The sequence below is a fragment of the Macrotis lagotis genome, chromosome 8, assembly GCF_037893015.1.
Source record: "Macrotis lagotis isolate mMagLag1 chromosome 8, bilby.v1.9.chrom.fasta, whole genome shotgun sequence".
Classification (NCBI taxonomy): domain Eukaryota; kingdom Metazoa; phylum Chordata; class Mammalia; order Peramelemorphia; family Peramelidae; genus Macrotis; species Macrotis lagotis.
In genome coordinates, this window is record NC_133665.1 from 25,706,951 (window position 1) to 25,734,912 (window position 27,962).

Below are 27,962 nucleotides of genomic sequence, written 5' to 3' on the forward strand. Positions count from 1 at the left end.
CAGAATGTCCTGGGAAAACAGAACAAACCACAAAAGACACATGCAAATGTGGGGTTCCTTACTCATCAGAACTTTAGGGAATTCATGAGAAGGACTTGTATTCTATAAATATCATTACATCAGAAATTTATAGAGTTGTTTTTAAGGTTATCAGATTGGGTGATCATCCTAAGAAGGGCTTTTATTGCCTTTCTCTCAGTTCCCAGGTAGAAGTCAAATGACTCAGAGATGCAGTCTCTAATGGGGAAAATGAAGTCATTTAGTTGAGGTTTAAAATATCTTGAGACTCTCAAATGTAGAGCCAGTCCATAATATCTACTAACCAATGTCACCAAGCTATAGCAAGAAAGATTTCCCCATTTGTTTTGGCTAACTAAGACTCGTCTAAACCCTTATGTAATATTTCCTTTCCTTCTTTTGCCCTCCTTTACTTCAAGGAGCTTCCATCTGTATAGAAAATGAAAGGGATGGGACAGGAGGGCACTAAAGGGGCATGCTTTGACTTGCTTTAGGTCATTAGAGTGGTCTGGAGTCCTGCAGTCATGGATGGCAACTTTGGGAGATTATTTGCAATGTGTCATATATGACTATAATCCTGTTATACAGTATAAGAAGTACTTCAAACTTTTAGTGCTGTAATTTGGAGAAATGATAATAATGCTATTAGAATTTTCTCAATATCTAACTTCTTCCTGGAAGGAATAATCTGTAGCAGATACCAAAAAGAAATAATATAGCATATAAATAAGACACACTGAGAAACACATAATTTTCAAAGGGTCATAGATTGAGGCATAAGGAAGATAAGAAGCTTGCTTGAGTTTATACAGTAGTAAGCATCAGAGGTAAGATGTGAGCCAGATTCTCCACAGTCAAGACTATTGTCTTTCCAGTTTCCAAATGAATTCTTCTTTCCTTAGTTAATATTTTAAAAATATCTCTTTTACCAATATTTATAAAAGTACAATCTCTATAGTTAACTACCATTTCTCAATGAAATCATAGACATGTCCTTTAAGGATTTAAATTCAAAATGCAAAACTTAAAAGGTAAACTGTTGAGATTAAGTGTTCTTGTCCTAATGTCTGTATTTGGGCTTACCTCTCCAATTTGTTTAACAAATATTTTCTAATTTTTAATTCTTCAGAATAAAGTTGTTTGTGTCTTTCTAGTTCTGCTTTAGTAGAGTCTTCATGGGAATTTTTTTATTTTAGAACCTTCAGATTCCAGATCTCTAATTCGATGCTCCATCTGATTTCTTATTGAAGCGTTTCTATTCTCCCCTAGCTGTTCCAAGATCCCTTGGGATGCTGCTTGTGTCTAAAGCAAGGAAAGACAAAAAATGGTGTTAAAAACTTCCCAATTCAGTCCTGAAAAGTATGTTTCTTAACATATTCTGTTAGGTTTCATTTTAATTTTAATCACTGATTCAGAGAACAAGTCTGAATTTCTAAAAATAGATTCTACATGGAAAATACTATCAAAGTCAGATGATTTAAATTTCAACTTAAAAAAACACACTTTCCATTGGATACTAGTCACTGCTTCTTATCTCCGCGCTAATATAATTACATTGTTACAAAAGCAAAAGGTATAATTCTAAAAAAAAACTTTTAACTCAATCTTCCAAAATACCTTGTTACAATTAAAATATTATTTCTTGTATTAAAAAAACCCTTCAATTTTATTTTAATTATGCCAATTACTCTGAGAAACTGAAATTATGGTATATATAGTTATTTTTACTCAAGACCATAATTTTCTTTTTTTTTAAACCACAGAAAGGGTTGCAAAGGGAGAAATTAAAAAAGATATTCTGATTTATAAAAAGAAAAAATTCTAAACTTTCATTTAGATAGAAATATTTCAAGAAACATAGTAGTGATAAAAAAAAACAACCTGTAGAACTAGGTTGACTTGCTTTAGTTTTTCTACAATCTTGCTTGTTCTTCAGTCTCATGTTTATAACGTTCTGTTTGACTATGTTCCAATTTGGTAGTTTGTAAATGATGCTTAAGATTAACTATTTCTTCTCCTAGCTTTCTTTTATTTTTTTCCATCTTGTCAGATTTCTTTTGCAACATTTTCATAGAAATTAACTCTCCTTGAAGACTTTGATTTGCTGATTCCAACTGTGAACATTTTGAAGTTGCTGCTTCTAAATGTTGTGTAAGGTCTTCAACTTGTTTGTATAAAATATCAGGTTAGTAAATTACACAAGTAAAAGAAAAGTCTTTCAATTTAAATAATTTAAAAGTATTAAGATTAAATTAGTTTTAATTTAACTATAATAAAATATATCATTAACCTTACAATATAGCTACACAATGCATTTCCTAAAATGGTAATTTAGGTAAATTTAGAAATCAAAAACAAAGTTAAACCTGAAAGAAGAGATTATGAAATTTTATTACTAATTCTCAGTCTGCATCATCCACATATACTACTGGATTTTTTATCATTTTTTGTGTTCTCTAATTTTTTCAAGTGTCTTTTCCACCCAGAAATTTTAGCTTCCACCTCACTTGTAGACAGTGAGCAGATAAATCAATAAAACTGATACTAGATTTCATCAAATTTTTCTTAAGTCATGTTAGGCCTATAGCAAAACTAAAAGATTTCTTAAGAGGAATTTGGAAAAAAATGAGATTAGTTTTTATCATTCTAATGAGCACACTGATTCTATGGTGATAGACTTTACTGAAAAAAAAACAAATGAATTTATACTAATTTGAATGGTGAGGTGTTCGATTACAAAGCCAGAGAAAATAGTCTTTCTGATCTATAAAACTCTGGTGATAGTCCCCAAGGAATATATACAATATTTACCAAAGGTTCTATTGTGTAATGGCCCTCTTCCTGCTCCCCAACTGCTTCCTACCTGTTTTCTTTCAGCCCCAGGTGATAGATGACTGACTAAAAAAAAGAGTTGAGTTAAAAAGTGTGACAATCCTGAGTTCCAAAGGGTGAATAACTCGATAAATGTTAAGTAGTAAATTCTTTCGAATACATATTGATGAGAAATGCAGACACAGACCTCAACTAGCAAACTTAATGACAGTAAGATAGATGATTTTAAGCCACTTAGCATTATAGGAAAAGAAAATAATACTACTAGTGGCTAACACTTAACACTTTTAGGTTTAAAAAGTGCTTCATTTGTTTTTCACCTTCTTTACACATGTTTTTTGAAACCTCTTTAACATTTTCCATTGATGCATCATGGTATAAAATATTAAGAGTTGGGAAAATGCTTCAATATCATCAAATACTATTATCTTAAAAAAATAGTAACTTCAGATATGTATTAGTCAATCTAGTACTTACAATTCTACCAGCAAGGTGAAAAAAACTTTCTTTCCCTAAAATAGAAAAGCAAGGTATAGTAACCTACTGCATTGGAATGGTGGAATGAAAAAACACTAGTGACCTCAGTCAAACCAATTCAAATTCTGTTTTTAGAGAGAATGTACTAACCATTTAACTCTGGCTATATTATAAAATTTTGAAATATTAACAGTGATTACCTTGCACTAAACCTGTCACTGTATTTGTTTTTCATCATTTTCAACTCTCATAAAGAGTACTGCTCTTCAAATTATTTCCTGCTAATTAAGTCATTCATTTGGGAAGATTTTTTTTTTCATTTTTAGGATTACAGAAGTAGTCAGAGCTCAGAACTTCTAAGAGGCCTTGCGAATTATTGATGTTAAAAGACTTTCCAGAATTTAGTTTTTTGAATCAGCCTATTTTTGTTTGGAATCATTATAATTGTCAGAAAGTTTTTCTTTATATCAAATCTAAATTTGTGTCTTTGCAATTTTTTGTTCATGAGCAAAACAAGTCTAATATTTCTCCCACTTGACAATGGTTTCAAGTATTTGAAAAGCACTTTTAATACAATTTATTTAGAGATTTTCTGTGATATGAATTGTGTAATGTTAATAGAGAAAAAAAATTTAATATAAGAATCTGGACCCCAAAACATCAACTTCTCATGGATAGGCTGAGCTAATACAATAAAAATGACAGTTCCACTAAAAGTAAATTGCCCATTTAGTGTCCTACCAATCAAAATTCCCCAAAATGAATGAGTTAGAAAAAGTAAAGTAAGTAAATTCATATGGAGAAACTAAAAAGTCAAGAATTTCCAGGGATTCAATGGGGGGAAAAAGTGCAAAGGAAGGTGGCTTAACCTTGACAGATCTAGAGTTATATTATAAAAGCATGTCATCAAAACTGTCTGGTACTGGCTAAGAAATAGAGTGGTGGATCAGTGGAATAGACTAGGTACAATAGCAGGAAATGATTTTAATATTCTGCTGTTTGATATCCACAAAGGGTCCAGGTACTGGGATAAAAACTGTTAGGAAAATTGGAAGTTAGTATGGAAGAAACTTAGATCAGACCAACACCTCATGCCCTATATCAAGATAATATCAAAATGGATACAGAATTTAGACATTAAAAACAATATTACAAGCAAACTAGAAGATCAAGGAGTAGTTTACATGTGTGATCTATGGAAAAGGAAGCAGTTTATGACCAAGGGAGAGATGGAGAACATCATTAAAAAACAATCTAGATAATTTTGATTACATTAAATTAAAAAGCTTTTACACAGATAAAACCACTGTAACCAAGATGAAAAGAAATGTAGTAAATTGGGAAGCAATTTTTACAAATAGTATTTCTGACAAAGGACTCGTTTCTAAAATATACAAATAATTGAGCCAAATTTTCAAAAAACACCCCATTCCCCAATTGACAAATGGTATAAGCATATGAAAAGGCAATTTACAGATGAGGAAATCAAAGCAATCCTTGGTCATATGAAAAATTGCTCTAAATCATTACTTATTAGAGAAATGCGAATTAAAGCATCTCTGAGATATCACCTCATACTTCTCAGACTGGTCAATATGACTAGAAAGGACAATGATCAATGTTGGAAGGGATTTGGTAGAACTGTGAACTCATCCAACCTTTCTGGAGAGAAATTTGGAATTATGTTCAAAGGGCAATAAAAATGTACATACCCTTTGGTCCAGCAATACCACTACTGGGTCTGTACAAAGAAGAGATGATGAAAAAGGCTAAAAGCATCACTTGTACAAAAATTTTCGTAGCAGCCCTGTTTGTGGTGACAAAGAATTGGAAATTAAGTAAATGTCCTCCAATTGGGGGATGGCTTAACAAACTGTGGTAAATGTATGTTATGGAACACTATTGTTATATTATTAACCAGGAGGGATGGGAATTCAGGGAAGCCTGGAAGGATTTACATGAATTGCTGCTGAGTAAGATGAACAAAACCAACAAATCATTGTACACCGTAACAGCAACATGGGGGTGGATGACCCAGCTTGATGGACTGGCTCATTCCATCAGTGAAACTATCAGAGATAAATTTGGGTTATCTATGATGGAGAATACCATCTGTATCCAGAGAAAGAGTTGTGGAGTTTGAACAAAGACCAAAGACTATTACCTTTACTTTAGGAGGAAAAAATCCTGTCATCTTACTATGTAATTCTGCTATCCCTTACACTTTATTTTTCTTCCTTAAGGATATGATTTCACTCCCATCACATTCGACTTAGATCAATGTATACCATGGAAACATTGTAAAGACTAACAGACTGCCTTCTGGCAGGGAGGAAGATTGGGGGAAAATTGTAAAACTCAAAATATATAAAATCTTAAAGAAAAAAAAAAAGACAAAAAATCTGGAGCCCAGAATTTTGAGGGAGATATTAAGTCCTCAAGCTTGTCTACTGAGTTGTTGAGAACTGAAAGAACTGTGTGAATTTTCCCTACAAAGTCTTGCCTTCCAAACACGAGGACATTTTATCTTCCTCATGGGCACTGGTGTTCAATGACCTGCCATATATGCCACATCTATGTGAGAAGATGCTGATGGTTTGGTTTCCACAGGTTGTATTAGAACAATATAGAGTACAGAAACACATACCTCTGGGTGTTTGAAGAGATCTGTATGGAACACAATACAGGTAGGAAATTGAAAAACAGGTTGGAGGGGAAGAGGAGCAGAATTACCCTGCCCATTCAAATGACTACTTGAAATCTACATTCCTCTTGGAGGTCCAGGTCTAAAGGCCTTGTTCAAGGACTGGCCACTGAGTTTTTTTTTTTAATTAACACACATGCTTAATTAGCCTCAAACATATTAACTTCTCCACCCAATGAGTAGTATAAGGTTCATTATAATAAATTGCTATGTATATGAAAGCATGATCAGGGTAGGGGATCATAGCAAGGGCATATATATGAAAGAGTTTTATTCTAAAGGAACCTGGCTCTGATGGGAAAGGTAGGGTTGAACTAAGAGTATATAAGCTTATTCTTGCTTCTGTAAAGTGGTGGATGCTCTGAGGAAATCTCTACCCACTTCTTGGAAGAATAATACTAAAGATTTCCTTCTCTCTCTTTGGTTTCAGTTTTGTTTCTTAGGGGGAGTTGACTGATCCTCATTTCTCACAGCCTATAAACTCAAAAGGAATATAAAGATAAGCCATTTTACATTGTCCAATATTAAGAATTACCTTATTGTATAAACAATTAAGTGGTCTATCGACTTCAGAATGTGTTTGGTTTAGTACTCCCTGGTAAATATCATTTTTTCTTATTGTTTTAATTTCTTTTTTGCTGTTTTCAACAGCTTTCTAAATCTGTGAAAAGGAACAGAATAATTAAGTCAAACTCCATAATTTAAATATTATGCAATTGAAAAGCATTGTTTGTGACCCATTTCTTCAAATTATATTCAGTTATTGAGAATCAATAAAACTAAAAAGAGTATGTGAGTTCAACAAACTTAAATCTAACAATATTCTGTGAAAATAAAAACAAGAGAAACAGTAGCCTCACTAATAATTTCATCTCTTATTTTAAAATATGTACAATCTCTGTCAGTTCTTCATTTATACCACTGCATTGTAGAGTATTCCCCCAAATGATTATGGTCATTCTTCAATACCTAAGATACTTTCCAGTAATAAAACCAGAAATAAATTTTTTTAAAAAAATTTTATGCCATTTTCTGCTTTTATTATTTTAAATGTAGATATGTGTAAATTAGCTGAAGTAATTAAATGCTCTAGCCCACTAAACATAAATGATATCATTTAATGTGATTAAAATACATAGTTTCATGAAAATTTTTTTATGAATTTAGATCTAGGCAGTACTTAACTTGAAAAGTAAATTGGATTTCAAAAGATACTTTTTAAAATGACTCATTGGAACAGGGAATGCATTTTCCCCTTCTCTTTCCCCCCCACATTAGAACTAAATTTTTTAACAAGAATTACAGTATGAGCCCACAATAACCTACTTAAATAATAATAAAGCTGAATTAATGTCCTGGAAAATATATATGATAATTTGAGATTCTCTTCTGCCACTGAGGTAGTGAACTCTAACCTGTTAGAGGATCAGATATATTGAGGATGGTGGTCTCTTGCTATATTCAATTCATTTCATCAAGTTGAATTTGATTACAATTCAATTAAAAAGGATTAAGTGCTTACCCCTAATGGCTGTGACAGAATGCAAAATTTAGATAAGCCATGGTCAGTGTTCTTATACAACTGGAATATAAGAGCATTAGGAGACAGACAGAAAGTGCTTTGTGAAGTTTGATGGTCAAGGTCATTCATTATCAACAATAGTGTTCATAGTAGACTCCAGAGAAGATGAATACAGATGGCATAGGTGGACATTGCAGGCACAAGATGGAGGTGGCAAAGTACAGGAAATGTTTTGATGGACAGAGAATAGTTCAGCTGAACTAGAACCAAGGTCATAAAAGAGGGAATAATAAAATTGAAGGGTGGAAAGGCAGGATGCTGCCCCATTATGAACAATGTTAAATTTCAGGCCAAGAAACTAGGTAGCCCCAGAGTTCTGTCTTTAATGGAAGGAATCTTGCAGCTCCCCAGGAGATGTCTGGATTTTCATTATTAGAAGGCAGGCTCCCTAATACATGTGATTGGACTGCTTCTACCCTAGTTCTTGAGGGGGGAAATAGATGAATTAGCACAGGTTCAATTTTGTATGGAATTCAATTTAATTTCTATAGCCTTGTTCACCATCCCTGAAACTTTGAGGACCCAAGTATCCCAAGCCCTGGCCACCATTAGAATGTAAGTACTCCTTAAGAGCAGACACTTGCCTTTTGGCAATTTTATCCCCATTAATTTCCACAATACTTGGCTCCAAAATGCTTAGGAAATGGTTTTTCATTTATTCATTCAGTCATTCATTCATTCAGTCAGTCAGTCATTTATTCATCTCAAAACAAGCCAGAGCTAAGTAAATTATTCCTCTCTCCCACTGAACAAAAGAAACAACTTTTAGCTTTCTATCTTATATATGAATCCATTACAGCAATTTATAGATTTTTCTTTTGTGCTTGCTCTATAATTAGTAGGAACACTAAACTATTAACTCTTACTTTTGTATATGGTCTTCTAACTCATTAGTAGACTGTTGTGACTGTATGTTGTGTTCTTCAGATTTTTTCACCTATAAAAAATCCAAACCAAAATAAAATTACAATCTTGTACTTAAATCTGAAATAAGGATGCCTGTATTAAAATAAGTGCAAAAAGTCACCAAAGCTTTCACTGGTCCATCAAATAGTCAGACCCATAAGCAAAGCAATATTTTTTGTATTCTAAAGACCACTGTATTCAATCCATTTTCATTTCCTATGGCTACATGCACAATACATTAAATATGTGAAAGATTTATGATTTCAGTAGCATAAGAAAATTCATCAATGTAGATCATTGCTATGCATAACTATAAATCCTAGAGTATTACCCTGAGCCAAAGAGCTTTAAGAAACTCTCCTAGGGTCTTGTAGCTAGTCACAGTGGGTGAATTGGACTAAATTTTCCATACTCCAAGCCAATACACTATACCAAAGATGATAATATTAAAATGATTAATGTGGAACTTGGCCATTATGTAAAATGAAACTTCTTGCTTTAGCTTTTTAAAGAAATGCAGACTTTCAAAAAGCTACTATTCCGATGTGTTTTTAATCATTTATATTTATTCAATTATCTAAAATACAATTTTTAATGTAGTTGTATAAAACTTTGGGAAATTTGCACTAAGTATTGTTTTATGTTGGGAAGAGGACTTAAGTACTATCTCCAAACACAGTCATCTCTCCCTTTTTATAAATGCTTATCTTACAGAAGCTTAGACTTTGTCATCTTCTGAGTGTTTATTTTGATCCTCCATGGGACCAGAGTAATCTTTTATGGTAAGATTCTTCTTTTTCTTCTGTTTTTCTCACTTCCTCAGCTTATGACTGATTTACCACACTTCCAAGACTTTGGGGGTGTTAGGGACCCCCAACTCACAGGGACCTTAATTCCTCCAAGGTCTTATGAGAGGCTCTGTTTTCCTGGTCTGTGCTTTGGTCTGTGGATGACTACAAGCACATACCCTTCTGCCCTGTACCTGTGAGGAGGATCCCTGCTCCTCTATGATAGTAGGGACCCTAGAATGCCACCTGGATCTGAGTGTGGGCAAACAGCAGGGAGAGCAGCAAGACTACTGCAATTTCTCCCCACCCCCTTATGGTCTGTGGGTTGAGTGCTCTGGAAGTGTTGGATGACTTCACAGGTTTCTGCCACAGGTTCCCACTGCAGGTTGTCTCCAGGTGGCACTGTAAGACCCTGAGTGTCGAAAGCTATGAACTTTTGCCTAAATTCCTGTAAGACCCTGAATGTCGAAACCTGTGAACTTTTGCTTAAATTCCACTCCTAAGTTTCTGCCTGGTCAGCTCTCAGACCATGCAATGGGGGAACTTCCCCGAGGTGATGCATCCAATAAGGACACGCCTCACCATCTCAAGACAACCAGCAGATGCTTGGAACTCCCCGACTGAACCATACAAAGGGCTCTCCTCACTTTACTCGGGGTTCCAGAATCCTAGCCCTGTCCTAGGATGGAACCCTAGCTTGAGCTAGTGTAATAAAGCCTTGCTATTGCATCTCCATCATGTGGAGTGTCTCTGTTTGGAGATTAAGGATTTTCTCTGACCCTAATAGCACCAGCCAGGGCTTTACACTCACTCTGGTGAGGCAAAGTTCCCTCACTGCCCCTTCAAGCTGTACTCCTGGGCCAAGAGGTCTGGAAACTGTCCCCTCTGCTATGGACCCAGGTGCCCTGTGGGCTGTTCCTGGAAGGCTAGAATTGGTTTACTCTCGCTCCATTGGGCTACCACTTTTTCTAACACCCCACCCCCACCCAGTCATTAGTAAAGCAGACTTTATCTGTGGATTTTCTAAGTTTTCTTGGACTGGGAATTTGTATTGCTCAGTCTTTCTGGGGGTTCTGTCCCTCTAAATTTTGGCTAGTCATAATTTGATGACTTTTGGAGTTTTTTTGGAGTCAAGTTTTCAGAAATTCTTGCTCTCATGCCATCTTGGCTCCACCCCACTCTTCTCTGTTTATTTTGTTTCGACTTTAGTAAAGCATTTAACATGGTTGAGCAAAATGTAGCCTTGAACATTCTCCACAGACAAGGTATCTCTTATTCAGCTTTATAAGAGACTGCATGAGAAATGTGACTAGAGAACTGACTTTCTTCAACAGTCTGGTAAATAGTGATAGTTAGTTAGGTATCAAATATTAAGAAATATATTTTCTGGGGTCATTAACAGTGTCATGGAAAATGTCTTGTTTAAGCTTAAAATAAAGATAAGATTCCCATTGATAGTAAATGCTCCTATTGATAAATAACCATGTACTTTATTTTTTCATCCAATACTAGAATATGTTTTTAGCAAAATTATTTACTACTACCACCACCACCACCACCACCACCACTGTCACCACTTCTCCTACTACTACTATCTACTACTATTTTACTTACTACTTCTACTACTACTACTACCATTACTGCTACTGCTGCCACTGTTACTACTACAATTGGAATTTTACATTCTACTGGCAACATGGTGTAAGAAGGAAGTTTTATGGAAATGAAATATAAATAATCCTTGTATTCAAGTAATTACAATCTAGTTAGGGAACAAAGACACAGATACAGGAAACAATAGTTTGATAATAAATGTGAACACTATAAGACAATATACAGCTAAATACTAAATCATATGATATCAGATGAAACATGTAATTCAGAAGATTTGAAATTAATACAGATAAAAATCAAAAAGGTTTATGGCAAAAAATAATACTTTGGGGAAATGAAAAGGTTCTTTGAGGTGAAAGTGGAATTAGAGAAGCAAGGCAAGGAAGAATGGATAGATCTTGAATCCAAAGCACAGATAGGGAAATACAAGGAACTAAACAAGAAGAATAGCATGACCGTGTATGATGACATCAGGATGAATAAATTACAGGGTAATAATGAGATAATCCATCCTATTTCATTTTGCATGTACAATTTATTGTTATTATAATTTTCCTTTTATTTAAGGAGTAATTTGGATAGATAATTTCTACTTCACAAAATTGTTTTAGAAATTGTGAGGAATATGTGGGTGTTGGGGTTCCACAAGAATGTGAAGGGAGGAGTGGGAGGAGAGTATTTTATAAAAACTAGGGGTCTGCCTATATTGTTGCCTTATGGGCAGTTGACCTCAATCTGATCTAAAACAGATAAGATTGCCCCACTTGTTTTTAAGTTGAGCTATTCTTGACCTTCTTCTTTGGGCATGCTCAAGGAAATAGTTGTTCTTACTCATTAGTATAATAAGCAGGGCAGGGGAAATGTTAGGACCCAATGTATGAAAATCAGATTGTGACCCCAAGCTATGATTGGCATGAGGTAGCAGGAACATAGCCTTTCATAGATCATAAAAGACCTTGCAGTTTGGGATTTGGAGGTGTGCCATTTTATTAAGATATCTTTATAAAAACCATTTTAGTCACCCTGGACTAAGTATTCATGAGTCATTTATAACAGAGATCAAGTGAGGTAATGCATGTAAAGGGTTTTTTGACAATAAAGCTGATAGAAACGATTTAATCATTATTGTTACTTAGAAAACTACCTCATTCCTTCTTTTAGAACAAATAAACAAAATTATCTGAGTCCCATGATCATTCCAATTAGAAAGTACAAATGGTGGAAATTATTTTTCTTGTCCTAAGTCAGTTCAGATGACAGGCACAGTGTTCAGAAAATATATGATGATATTGGTTAAAAAAAAAGAAATGTTAAAAGTGAAAACATTTAATTATTGACAATTAATAACAAATTAATGATTTTTACATACATACTTTACTTTTGAATTGATCAGCTTCCTCCTGTAGCTGTTTTTTCTTTTCTTCTAAATCATTTTGATAATGTGATATAACCTCTAGAGAAGCATCTGTCATGGATTGCTTTTTTATGGAATCAGTAATTTCTTGCCGAAGTTTACTCATTATACCCTAAGAGAATATGTCCATATTGCTTTTAGTGATTTCATAAATCATTGTTAAAGTATACATTCAAAATTAATTGATATAAATATTTTCATATGCAACTTAAATTCATGAATTTATAGTTTCTATAGTCTATAGTTTCATAGATTTTTGAACTAGATGCCTCTGGCACATATGTAATCCAACCATCTCATTTTCCAGGTTAGAAAACTAAGCTTAAAAGAGTCTAAATGAGTTGCTCAAGGTAATAATAATAATAATAATAATAATAATAATAATAATAAAATAATAATTAATAATAGAGAAAAGAATTTAACTTAGTTTCTGAGACTACAGAGCTCTTTTAACTTTAGCACTTACCCTCCATTCAGCACAGATCAAATTCTATCTTTCTTCTTGCTCAGTGTTCTCCTTATAAAGCAATGCATTCAATTTGATTTCATACCATCTTTTTGAGAATTATAAAAAAATCCAGAACTATATAAGGGATGAAACATCCAATTTACAAAAGAGGCAAGAATATACAGCTTCCTACACTTGACAGAAAATGTTAGGGATTTTTCCCTTCCATTTTATTAGAAAAGTTAAACACCTTATTTCCTGGTACTGGGCCTTATAATGAAGACATCTATACAAAAATGTTGTGTTTTCCTTCCTCTCATAGAGACCCCTAGAAATGATCATTTACACTGATATACTTGTGAGGTGTGGTAAAAACTCTTGAAGAGATTGATGTGATGGTGGTGGGGGGAAGGGTTTACTAGCTACTAGTCACATCTACTATATTTGGCAAACCTTCAAAGCCATTCCTTTTTCTTTTAGGATAAAAATTATACTCTTGGTATAAGTCAATGGACGCAAAAAGGGGAACCTATAGAAAAATATGGTAGTTTTCTCATTTATGTATATAGACTATGGTGCAAAGTCACTGCTAAAGAGAAGTCATTTCATTCTCTTAACCTATCTAGAATATCTACACACACACACAACACACACACACACACACACACACACACAAATACATATTGCCATGTGTAAATATTCATACTTATAAAGACATCCTATAAAAATTCTCTTCATTTTCAGTATATAGCAAAGAAAATTATAGCACATGTTCCTAATAACAAATGAAGCTAAAAAGGCAAAAAAAACTTTTAAGACACAAATTAAGAGAAGGCAATGTATAATAGTTATAGGGGAAAAAATTGGTATAATTAATTGAATTACTATCCACAACTAAATCTCAGTATGAAATGACTAGATGCAAACACATGATCATATGCACTAAAAATAAATCTATTTTTTAATATACAGTTGCTTCATAGGAAATAGTTGGTAGTCTTGTCACCACCCACAGAATATATAAGAAATCACAGATAATGACAACTGTTATTAAGTTCACAAAAATTTATATATCTTCAATAAAGGAAATAGTTTTTCCAGAAACTGCAATTTTACTTGATATTAAGTAAAAAGTGCTAGGTAAAACAATGGAAAAAATAGTCAGATGAATAATAATTATGTAATGGGATGGCAAAAACCTTTTTATAAAATGTTACTATTACCACACACACACACACACAAACAAAAAAAATCAATGTTTAATGTAGAACAACATTCTATTGTCCTAAATTTTAAAGGAAAGCAGTTGCTAGTTTTTGGAATTTCATTGAAAATATAATGTAGTGTTTAAGATGTCTACATTAGTGCAAAATTGTTTGGCTCAAAACTAGTCACATTGATAAGCATGTTTAAATAGGTATGAAAAAGGTAACTATGTTTGATAGTATCTCAATTCAGATGTCTAATGTGAATTATATTATTTCTAACGTAACTTTTAGTTTATGTATTTCAAATAATTTATTCTATTGTAGTATTAAATTTAGTTTTAGTATAATTAAAATTCATCAGTATTTATTTACAAGTGATTGACTATCCACAATTATTAAGTTAAAATGCTACCCTCAAGGACTACACAACATTTTTAAGCAAAGTAAGTCATCTTATCTAAATGATGGGTATCAGGCTGATTTTTATCATGCTATTTTTCCAAGTCCTAGCAAATCAGAATTTATATAACAAAAGTTGACAACATCATTTGCCTGTTGAAAATTTAAATTTCTAATTATCTTTGTAAATTTACAAATGCTTATCAAATGATATTAAAGTCCTACCTCTCTTCTTTTTCATTTTCATATTTACACATTAGCTCTCTTAAGTGATTACATTCATGGATTAACTCTTTTTTTAGGTTTTTTTTTTGCAAGGCAAATGGGGTTAAGTGGCTTGCCCAAGGCCACACAGCTAGGTAATTATTAAGTGTCTGAGAGTGGATTTGAACCCAGGTACTCCTGACTCCAGGGCCGGTGCTTTATCCACTATGCCACCTAGCCACCCCGATTAACTCGGTATTTATCTTTTCTAGTATAAGAATTTTTTTTTTAATTATCAGCACGAACTTTTTTCAAAAGATGATTGAACTGTTCTTGTACATCACTTATTATCTTTCCTTTATTGATGCCGTGGTGTTGGACATCTTCAAGTTCTTGTTGAAGCAATATATTTTCACAGTGGATTTGGGCAGAACTTTCTTGGATGGATTCTTGTTTAACAAGATAGTGATACAATTTTTCTTTTTCCATTTGAACTGCATTTTGAAATTCCTTTACTCTATTTTGGGTCTGCTTTAATTCACTCTGGGGGCTTTCTAAAACTAGTGCCTTTTCTCTGAGAGAATTTTGTACAAAGGATAGTTAGTTGATTTTCTCAACTGTTCATCTTAATTTTAGCTTTACAAAGTTCTTGAGAAATGACACCATTATTATCTCTTAGACTAGATAACTCACAATTTAATCTGTCCAGTAAATGATGTGACTGTGCTCCTTCTTCTTGGAAGAATTTTTCGAGATCTAGTTTCGATGTTTCACTCTGTTCATGATCACGAATAGCAGAAGTCAGACGGGAATGGTATGATTTGACTTTTGTCTCTAGTTTATCTCTATTTTTGTTTTTCAGTCTCCAGTTTAGACGTCAACATTGCTTTTTCAGATGTTAGAACATTTATTTTTTCACTGTACTGGAATATTGTTTTTTTTAATGCTTCTTCATTCAGTTTTAAATCCTTTGTAAGCTCATCATTCGTTGCTTTTAAAAATTCGTTTTCGTTTGTACATAGATCCTCTTTTGCCTGATTCTTAAATTTTACTCCTTCTAGTTCCAGTTTGAGGGAGGTAACTTCTTCCTGTAGGGTATGAATTTTATCCAGCATAGCTAGTTCTTTTCCATGGCTATCAGAAATCTAAACACAATAAACAGAAAAAAAAATGCTACTCAAAATAAAATTGTGCATTCTAGTTTTTCCTTAGTAATTAAAAATAAACCAAGGTGTTGAGAAGCAAAGTATATTCAAAGAAAATGTAAATTGAAGGACTCTTGTTTAGTTCATCTTTCTGTCAGACTTAATTTTCCCAAAGAAGAGACTTTAAAAATGCTCCATCAATCAGAAGACTATGTAAGATACACAGTCTACAAAAGAGATGGGCATTTCACTATATGATACAAACTACAGTATATTTTGCAAATTGTGTTTGCCTTTCAGCATATTTTATTGCCTTTGCTGTATCCATTCTATGCCAAACTGGTTTTTTATACTTACCATAAAAATAACAATATCAACTATTTATAGAGGTCTTTTTAAAGTTTGCAAAATTCTTTTCCTATATTATTTCATTTAGGTCTTGCAACACCCTTATGAGAAAAATATTTATATTATCCTCATTTTACAGAAGAGGACATTGGTCAGGAGAAGGAAATAACCTGCTCATTGTCACACACCTAGTAAGTGTTGGAAACAGTATCTGAATTCAGGCTTCCTCAGATTCCAGATCTATATTCTTTTACAATAGATCATTTCCTCTTAGGTGTTGAAGAATTGCAGTTGTTCAACAATTAGAGTCACTGTCCTGGTACAATTATGTTAGCTACAGACTAATAAAGTTATAATAGTCTCTCAATCTGTTTTCTGATAACTCTGTAACATTGCTATAGAACCCCTTTTAGTTGTTATCAAGTCCATAACTCTCATTTTGGGGATGAGAAAAGTGAGACCCAGAGTGACATCTATAGATGGTAACCTAACTCAATCCATCAAATTGTAAAATAATAATAAAAGAATTATTGAAGACAAAGTATAAAAAGTTGTTGCTGCACTTCCATCATAGCAAAGCTGTTCCAGGAACATTTGGTCCCATTCAGGGCTGGTAGAGAAAAACTATATCACAAAGCTTAAAAGCCCAATTCTATGAGATCCCTTCAATAAAATCATGCGTTCTGATATTTCCTTAGTAATTAAAAATAAACTCCAAGGTGTCAAGAAGCAAAGTATATTAAAAGAAACAGTAGCTGAGATAAATGAAGCACTTTGATCCCCAGGCACCAAAGTTTTACTGAGGGCCAACAATCCTAATGATTTTCTTAAAATCACTGTTGGAAAAAAAAAGAAAGAAAATGAAAAATCCTGTATTTGGCAGTTGATGACCTTGTGTTTTTATCATGTTGACCAATGATGAATGTGAATGAATGAATCTTTGTATTGTGTATAATCTTATTTTAAAAATCTAAGTGAAATTTATTCTTTTTGCAATTATTTTATTTCTTCTCTTTCATAAAATAGAAATAAGACAACAAGGTGATACAGAACAATCTATTACCAAGTTTTGAAATCCTTAGTTTCTGTCCTGGAAAGGCAAAAAAGATGAAATCCCTTAAAAAAATGTTTTGTGCCTGAGGTGTCACCTTCTAGCTGGCTGCATTGCTTTCATTCCTTAAGGGTTAGTGAAACTGATAAGGCAGAGACTCTACTGAGAACCCGGGGCTCTTTTCACTAGTTCACTTGGGTCTCTGGAATCATTCAATCCAAAGAAAAGAATTGACAAAATCAAAACAACCAACTTGTATTGATTTTGTTAACAGGCATGTCATTGTTTGTCTGTTACAGTCAGATCAAATGAGGATGACAAATATATCCAAAAATGAAGAACACAAATTCCAACTTTTAGATTTGAAAACCACCAAAGTGAATACCTCCAAACTGAGTCATTTTGGAAGCAACTGTTTTTCTTTCCTTTTGCTTCCAAACATGATTATTAAGAATTCTGTCTTGCAAAGTTCTGGTACTCAGTTCCTTAGAAAGTTGTCTTTGAATGTCATTTCGCTCTTCTTCTACCTGGAGACAACAATTTCATAAAATTTTTAAACGTTTTTTCTTCAAAAGTCAGTAAAAACATTTAATTTTTTTTAGGTTTTTGCAAGGCAAATTGGGTTAAGTGGCTTGCACAAGGCCACGCAGCTAGGTAATTATTAAGTGTCTGAGACCGGATTTGAACCCAGGTACTCCTGACTCCAGGGCCGGTGCTTTATCTACTGAGCCATCTAGCTGCCCCCAAAACATTTCATTTTAAAGTAGAATGTAGAATCTAAAAAATTGCAAAGAAAATTGCTGAGCAAAAAAAAAAAATCTAAGAAAAATAGGTTATTGGAAACAAAAGATGGGGCGGCTAGGTGGCGCAGTGGATAAAGCACCGGCCCTGAAATCAGTAGTACCTGAGTTCAAATGCAGCCTCAGACACGTAATAATTACCTAGCTGCTTGGACTTGGGCAAGCCACTTAACCACTTTTGCCTGGCAAAAATCAAGACAAGAAAGGAAAGGAAAGGAAAGGAAAGGAAAGGAAAGGAAAGGAAAGGAAAGGAAAGGAAAGGAAAGGAAAGGAAAGGAAAGGAAAGGAAAGGAAAGGAAAGGAAAGGAAAGGAAAGGAAAGGCAACAGGGATAGAATTCTGAGTTCTAAAGAAACCTTAAATATTCAATTAAATCCATATCCACTGTTATCTACCTGACTCTTACTAAACTTTATCCAGCCTTAGCTTGAAGTTTTCACAAATCAAGGAAGCCACTGTCTTTCTAGGAAACTCCTTCTATTTATGGATGGTTCTATTAGTAAATTCTTCCTAATATAAACCCCCAAAATATATATTTTTGCATCTTCTATCCTTTTCTTTTAGTTCTAACCTAAAGGATGAAGAAGAGGCAAGCTTAATCTTTCTTCCATATGACTGTCTCCATCAAAACCTTGAAGACAAAAATTAGTGGGGCCCTCTTTTTGATCTCAAAGATAAATGTTTCCCATTCTTTTCACTGTTCCTCCTATTTCATGAGTTCGATTCCATTCTTCATCCTGTTTGGCATCCTGTCTATCTGTGGTAGCCACAAATGAACAAAATAGTAAAGATGAGATCTGATATGGTCAGAGTACAGAGGCATATTTTACCTCCGCATTGGAAGCAATGCTTATCTTAATGCAATCCAAAATTAAATTAGCTTTTTGGTTGCCAAATAACTGACTCAAATTAAGCTTAGAATTCATGAAAACTCCCACATCTTTTCAGATAAAGTGTTATATTTCCCCCAACTTATTTTTGTGAAACTAGGTTTTTGTACCTAAGCATAAGTCTTTATATTCATTCTTACTGATTATCATTCAATAGTAGATTCAGAACAGTTATCTGGCCTAGCAAGACATTACCTTTCTTCCATTTAGAATGGTTTAGATGATTTTAATTGTATACACATGGACTAAAGATGCTGGAGAACAATAAACTTTTCTGAAAGACTGATGTGAGGTATGGTGGAATAAAAGGCACAGGAAAGGGGTTTGAATCTCAACTTCATTGGCCAAGAGAAATTGCAAGGAAGGAAATTCCCTCTACTAATGAAGGTTGTCACCTTGTGTGGAACCTAAAGTCATGGAGAATTGCAAATATCCACCCACACACCCAAGTGCTGAGTTTTGTTGGACACCTTTTGGGAGTTTGACTCCTCTGGTCTAGGGTCAGGTGAAATGACTTGCCTAAGATCTCACAGTCAAGATGTCTCAGAGGAAACACTTAAACCAAAATCTTCCTGGATCTAAGTTTTATATATTACACTATAATGATTTCTCTTCTGTGAAACATATTTTGAAAAGTATTAGGCTCCATCATGGCTTTTTCATGGCTATTTACATTCCAATTTTACATTCCAATGCTAAGAAAAGAATTTTTTTTCTTTTTTATTTATGAATGTTTATGATTGATTGAACCTAACTTTCTTACACTATACTTAAATATTATAATACTTTTTTAAGATTAAAGGGCTTAACAGTATTTGTCTCTCCACACTTAGGGAAATATTGACTTTTAAATCCCACTTTACCTGTTTCAGATAACTTTTTATTGTTCTCAGTTCTAGATTAAGAGTTCTAACAGAGAGTTCAAGTTGCTGTTTTAGCTCCATTTCTTTATTATATTGTTCTTCTTTGCTTTTTGATTGTTTCCTTATTTTTTCAAACAGCATTTCTGCACTGAGTCGTTTTTCTTCCTCTTGTTTCACTGTAAACCTAGAAAAAATTTCTTGTTTTAAAATCATAGTTCAGTAGAAATAAGGATTATAATGCCATTTAAGTATATTGATCTGAATTCTAAAGGAAAAGGACATTAATTTGGGGGACTGAGCAATGTAAGGAATTCACTGTCAGTAAATTACCTCTGGTAATGCAGACTGGTCCTTGTTCTACAATTTTGAACCTTAGATGGTTACCTGAGGTCCCCACTCTCCAATTTTGAGGCTTAGATGTTACTTGAGGTCCTGAGGAATTGAGTAACTTAGGTTTGCACAGTAAGCATGCACCTAAAATGAGACATGAACCAACTTCTCCAAACAGGACATTCAAGGACTTTGAAATTCTAGCCAAAATGTTTCATATTTAGACATAAAGGGCCATGCTCTAACCCAATTAGGAGATAAGGAATAGTTTATCTGTCACATCTATAGAGAGGGGATGAGTTTATGACCAAGTAAGAGAGAACAGTATGAAATGAATAATGGATAAAGTTGAGTACGTTAAATTAGAAAGTTTTTTCATAAATAAAACAACTGCAATCATGATTAGGATGAACAAAAACAGCTGGGAAGCAAATTTCACAGCTAGTTTTCTGATAAAGATCTCCTTTCTAAAATATATAAAAACTGAGTCAAGTTTGTAAGAATACAAGCCATTTTGCAATTGATAAATGGTCAAATGATATGAATATAGGCAATTTTTTAAAATTAAAGTTATCCCAGGACATATAAAAAGGGCTCTAATTCATCATTGAGTAGAGAATTGCAAATTAAAACAACTTTGATGTATGTCTTCACAATTATCTGATGAGCTAAAATGATCTATGTTGGAGGGGACACAAATGTGCTGTGGGAGGAGTTATTCACTGCTCCAACCAAACTGGAGAGCAACTTGGATATATGGCTAAAAAGAATATAAAACTGTGCATACCCTTTTGAACCAGCAACACCATTAGGAGTTTTGTTTCCCAAAGAGATCATAAAAAAAGAAAAAGACTCACATGTAAAACATAGTTATAACAGCTCTTTATTGTAGTAGCAAAGAATTGGAAACTGAGGGGATGCACAACAACTTGGGAATGACTGAACAAATTGTGGTATATGAATATGATGGAGTCTTATGGTTCTGTAAGAAATCTTAAGAGGGTGAACTTCAAAAATCCTGAAAAGATTAACAGGAATTGATGCTGAGTGAATTGAGAACTATGAGAGCTCTTGTACACATTGAAAGTAATATGAACTTTACTCCTCTCAGCAATTCAATGAGAAAGGATAATCCTAAAAAACTTGTAAGCAAATATGCCATCCATCTCCAGAGGAAAAAAGTTATGGAGGTTGAATACAGATAATAGTATACAATATTCACTTTCTAAAACTTGTTTTTTTTTATTTCTTTCTCATATTTTTTGCTTCCCTTTAGTTCTTTCACAACATAACTAATATGAAAACATGTTAAGCATGATTGAGCATGTATAACTTATACAAGATTACTTGCTATTGTAGGGAGGGATGAGGGGAAGGAGAATGGAAGAAAAATGTGGAAGTCAAAAGGTCACAAAAAGACAAATGTTAAAAAACTAAGTTTGCATCCAATTGAAAAAAAAACAACACTAAAAAGTTTATACATAGAGTTCTTTCAGTGCCTTTGAAGTTTGTATTCAGTGGATAGAAATTCCACAAATTGAATACATATATCCATTTAATTACCCCCTCTAAAGCTAAAGCTTTAAATTGTTTACTGAACTGTACTACAGAAGATCAAGAGGAAATGATTTTCAAAATTCCTGATTTTTGTTATGTATGAATGACCCTAGTAAAAAGTTTAGAGAGGATGTTTATAAAATTCCTTTATCAAATTATAAAATATCTATATTTTCCTCATCCTTTTCCCCATTACAACTTATTATTCAGATTTGCCATGCTTCATTTTGAAAAAAAGTATTAAAATATTACAAAATAATTGTTATACTTTTGGAAATTCACTAAAAATGAATAAAACTTCAACATATTCAAGAGGAAATGTTGCAGTAAACTCTATGAGAAACTGAAAATTTAATTTTCAAGATTCTTTTTTACATTTTTCCGGTACTCATCAGTATTTTGAAGACCTACAATAGTCTATCCTACAAGTATGCTTTCACCATCTTCCTTAGTATTTGAAGAAAACATTTCTGATGCAGCCTGTCTTATTTGTAGGTGTCTGAACCACTGAGGAGTCAGCAGTCCTGTCCATACTAGTCATGCTCAAGGTGACAATTTTCTGAATTGATAATTACAACTTAAAGAGATTTACAGGAAAAAAATTATTTAGACCAAGGTTCATTAGACTTTGTCTCATTATTTTCAGTACTTTACAATCCTTCAAGATTAAAGTAATGAGGCAATGTTATCATAAACATCAATTAAGAATAAGAAAATGAAATAATTAAAGCTAAAGAATTAAGAGTATTAACTTTTAAATAATGTTGCATTTGAATCATACAAAAAGATTTTACTTTTGTAAATATAAAGGATAGGTTCCATAGGTTTAGACAGTGGTAGAGGACTCATACTCAAATGCTCGCATAGGAAAATCAAGAGATAATCTAAATGCCTTTTAAAACTATTTTTGTATATAGTATACCTCCCAATAAGCCAAACACTATTAATAAACAATCATTTATTAAGTGATTCTGATGTACCATATACTGGATCAAGTACTGAGGATATAAAAGCAAAAACACCAGTCTGTGATCTTAAGGTGTTTACTTTCTAAAAGAGGAAAAATGCAAATAAAGATGTATGCACAAGTTATATACAGATTAGATGGAAGCAATGTCAGAAAAAAAGGTCGTTGTTGCTAGGGGGACTGAGAAAAGACAAACAGATAAATTTTAGAAAATCTTAGAAAGATTTACATGAGGCAAAGTGAAGTGAGCAGAACCAGGAGAACATTGTCCGCAGTAACAGCTAAACTATGAAGTGGTCAACTATCAATAACTTTCCTCTTCTCTGCAATACAGTGATTCAAAACAATTCTAAAAGAGTTATGATGGAAATGCTATCCATCTCCAAAGAAAGAACAAACTACATAGAGTTTGAATGCAGATCAAAATAAACTATTTTCACTTTATTTTTTTCATGAACTTTTCCTTTAGATTTATTTTTTTCTCTCACAACAGAAGTAATATAGAAATATGTTTTATAGGATTGCACATGCATTACCTATATCAAATTGCTTACTGATTTTTAGGGAGAGGGGAAGTATAGGGGGAGGGTGAAAATTTGTTACTCAGTTTTTTAAAGATGAATGTTGAAAATTCTTTTTATGTAAGTAGAAAAAATAATGTTTAAAAAAAGAAAGATTAGCAAGGAGGCTAGTACAACTGAATTGTATATGAGGGGAGATGTGTAAAGTGTGAGAAACCTGAAAAGGCAGGAGGAACAGGTTATAAGGACTTATGAATGCCAAAGAGAAGTATTTATGTTTGATCTTGGAGGTGATAGAGAACATTACAGATTAATGAGCAGAAGGAATGACCAAGTAGGATTTATGCTTTAGGAAAATCACTTTGATAGCTATTGAAGTGAAGAATAAATTGGTGTGTGGAAGGTCTTGAGTCAGAGAAAGCAATTGAAAGGCCAGTGCCATAATATAAGCAAAAGGGGATGAATTATACTGGTGGTTTTGAGACAGAAATAGACATCTCTGAAAGATGCTATGAAGGTTAGAAAATTTATTATCAGATTGATTATGAGGAGTGAAAAGGAGTTAATTATGTTATCATGGTTGTATATCTGGGTGAATGTGAGGAAGGTGGTGTCCTTGACACTAATAGGGATATTCAGAAGGGAGAACTTGCTGATAAATGCTTATTGAATGAAAGATAACTATCTAGTCTTCAAAAAGTCCATCATGTAATAGCAGCTACTCTTTGGAAATTGTTCTATACAAGAGGAAAAAAAGGATTATTTTGATCTCTTATATTATTTTAAAGATACATCATTTTTCCCCTGCATAACCTCAAATCCTTTGTCACAATGCTTTAATGTAAGAGAAATGCTTTCATGTCTTTATTCAAATTCATCAGTTCCATACCTGAGATTACAGAGTTCTATATACCATTAATCTTTTTGATTCTCTAGCTGTAATTTCATTTCTCTTGTTTCTGATAATTCTTCTTGTAGTTTTGTAATTTTCATTTCTAAATTCTTAATTGTTCCTCTGAGTAGTGTACAACAGTCTTTCTTAAGTTCTGCTGTTTGTTCACATTTGACAACTATATCCTCAAGTTTCAAAAGGCTAATGGGACCTGTATAAAGAAAAACACAAGTAAATAAAAATATTAGTATTTTAAAATCTGTAGGATAGTAGCAATATTCTTAGAATTCAGAAACACTGGCAATGATAAAATAGTATCCCTATATAAAGCCAAAGTTATACACAAAAATATTATTTTTTCAATAAATTTGTGTTGAATTTGAAAATAATTTATCACTTTTTTCAATGCGGACATTTAAAATAATCTCAGTTACATATTTTTAAAATACTTTTATTATTTCTTCCAATTTCCATATAAAAAGTTTTCAGCATTCTTCCTTTTACAAGCTTCTGTGTTCCACATTTTTACCACCCTCCCTTCTTTCCCCCCTTCCCAAGGCACAAAATGAACTGATATAGGGTGTACATGAACAATCATGTTTAATTTATGTTATCCTGTGAAAGAAGAATTAGAACTAAGGGGTGAAATCATAAGGAAAAATAAAACATACATAAATGAAAATTTAAAAAGTAGACTAGTATGCTTTGTTCTGTTCAGAATTCAAAGTGTTTCTTTCTGGTTATGGATGGCATTTTCCATAAATAGTCTCCCATAATTGTCTTTGAAGTGCTGAGAGGAGTTTAATCCCTCATAGTGGATTATTTCACAATGATGTTGTTAGTGTTTACAATGCACTTTTGATTCTGTCCACTTCACTCAGTATCAGTTCAGGGAAGTTTTTTCAGGCCTTTCTGAAGACCAGTCACACATGATTTTACAGAACAATAATATTTCACAGTATTCATATACCATAGCTTGTTCAGTCATTCCCAAATGATGGACATCCTTTCAATTTTCAGTTCTTTGCCACTACAAAAAGAGTTGCTATAAATATTTTTGTACATGTTAGTCTTTTTTCCCTTTTGTATGATTTGTTTGGGATAAAGACCTAGTTTGAATTTTGCTGGATCAAAAAGTATGTAAAGTTTCATATTGCCCTTTGGTAAATGCTCTCCACAATACCTGGGACCAGTTCACAGCTACATCAACAATACATTAGTGTTCCAGTTTTCCTACAACCCCTCCAATGCTGATCATTTCTCTTTTTTCCCTTCTTAACCAATCTGATACTTGTTATATGGTACCTCATAATTGTTTTATCTAATCAATAAAGATTTAGAGCATTTTTTTCATAAGAGTATATTAGTTTTAATTTCTTCAACTGAAAATTACCTATTTATATCTTTTGTTCATTTATCAATTAGGGAAGGACTTGCATTCTCATAAATTTGACTCTGTTCATCTATATATTTTAGGAAGGAGTCCTTTAATTAGAAACCCTCACTGCAAAAATTTTTTCCCCATATTTGTGCATGCTTTCTAATCTTGGCTTTCTAATCTTTCTAATCTTGCATTTATTTGTGCAAAAATTTTAATTCAATGTAGTGGAAACTAGTCATTTTTTAATTTATTATGCTCTCTATCACTTCTCCCCATTCTCCTGAATGGCTTATGGTATTACCTTTTGTATTTAAATTCTCTACCCATTTCAAATTTATCTTGGTACAGGATGTACTTAGGTTTTAGCACATTACTTTCCAGTTTTCCCAGCAGTTTTTGTCAAATAGTAAGTTCTTATTCAGAAGTTAGAATCTTTGGGTTTATTAAATAATCTATTACTGTAATCATTTTCTATTGCTTTATTTTTACCAAATATGTTCCACTTATACATGCCTCTATTTCTTAACCAGTAACAGTCTATTTTTATGACTGCCACTTTATAACACAGTTTTAGATCTGGTATGAATAGGCCACCTTCCTTTACAATTTTTTTCTAATTTCATAGATATTATTGACCTTTTGCTCTTACAGATGAATTTTCTTACTATTTTTTTCTAGCTCTATAAAAGAATGTTTTGGTAGTTTGATCATATGGCACTGAATAACTAGTTTAATTAAGGCAGAATCATCATTTTTATTACTTTAGCTCAGTCAACTCATGAGTAATTTACTTTTCTTGTAACTGTTTAGGTCTGACTTTGTGTGAAAAGTGTTTTAAAACTGTGTTCATATAATTGCTGGATTGTCTTGCATGCTAGATATCCAAGCATTATATGTTATCTGCAATTACTTTAAATGGAATTTTTCTTTGTAGCTCTTGTTGTTGGGCTTTTTTGATAATATATGGAAATACTGATGATTTATGTGATTTTATTTTAGCAACTTTGCTAAAATTGCTAATTGTTTCAATAAGTTGTTTTTATTTGATTTTCTAGGGTTCTCTAAGTATAACATTGCAGTTTTTTGCAAATGGGAATTTTGTTTCCTCATTGCCTATTAAAATTCCTTAAATTTCTTTTTCTTGCTTTATTGTTAGTTATCATTTCTAATACAATATTGAATAATACAGTGATAATGGGCATATTTGTTTCATGGGAATACTTCTAATTTTTCCCCATTACATATAATGTTTGCTGATGTAAAAACACTGATACTGCTTATCATTTTAAGGAAAACTCCATTTATTCCTAGAATCACTAGTCTTTTTAATTGGAATGAGTGCTATATTGTGTCAAAGTCTTTTTCACCATCTATTGAGATAATTATATGATTTCTGTTATTTTTGTTATTAACATGATCAATTTTGCAGCTTGATTTTCTAATATTAAACCATTCCTGCACACCTGGTATAAATCCATCCTGATCATAGGGCATTATTTTAGTAATAACTTTTTCTAATCCCTTTGCTAAAATTATATTTAAAATTTTTACATTAATGACTTAAGGGTTGAACCAAGATGGCAGTGTGAAGCTAGCATCATCTCAGAGCTTTTCCCAGAAGGTCTAGGATATGTTATTCAGAAGGGCAAAAGGCCTTGAATTATGCAAGTATTAAGTACTCTGAAAAATTCAGCATATTTTTTCAGGTGCAAAAGATGGATTGTCAATGAAATACAGGACTTCCAACATTTTCTGATAAAAGACCAAAAACTAAACAGAAAATTCAGTCTCCAAATAGAAGACTCAAGAGATGTGTAAAAAAGGTAAACAAAAAAGAGGGGAAAATGCTTATTACACTGTATACATCTCATTTAAAAATTGTATTTCTCTTAGGACAGTTAGAGGGCATTAAAGGGCATAGCCACTATTACATGATGCACTTTTTGTAGACTAGATAGTTATCTTTCAATCAACAAGCATTTATTAGCAAGCTCTCCCTTCTGAATATCCCTATTAATGTCAAGAACATCACCTTCCTCACATTCAACCAGATATACAACCATGATAACATCATTAACTCCTTTTTACTCCTCATCATCAATCTGATAATAAATTTTCTAACCTTCATACCATCTCTCAGAGATGTCCATTTCTGTCTCAAAACCACCAGTGTAATTCATCTTTTGCTTATATTATTTTTTTAGGGGTTTTTTTTGCAAGGCAAACGGGGTTAAGTGGCTTGCCTGAGGCCACACAGCTAGGTAATTATTAAGTGTCTGAGATCAGATTTGAACCCAGGTACTCCTGACTCCAAGGCTGGTGCTTTATCCACTATGCCACCTAGCTGCTCCTTTTGCTTATATTATTGCACTGGCCTTTCAATTGCTTTCTCTGACTCAAGACCTTCTACACACCAATCTATTCTTCACTTCAATAGCTACCAAAGTGATTTTCCTAAAGCATAAATCCTACCTGGTCATTCTTTCTGCTCATTAATCTGTAGTGTGCTATATCATCTCCAAGATCAAATATAAACACTTCTCCTTGGCATCCAAAAGCCCTTATTACCTGGTTCCTCCTGCCTTTTCAGTTTTCTCACACTGTACTCCTCTCCCCTCATTTAC

General features: G+C 33.0%; 1 pseudogene; it reads right to left on the minus strand.

Annotated features, from left to right (window-relative positions):
* LOC141495141 (ankyrin repeat domain-containing protein 26-like) lies at positions 1-27,518 on the minus strand (annotated as a pseudogene).
* Positions 27,519-27,962: the final 444 nt, after the last annotated feature.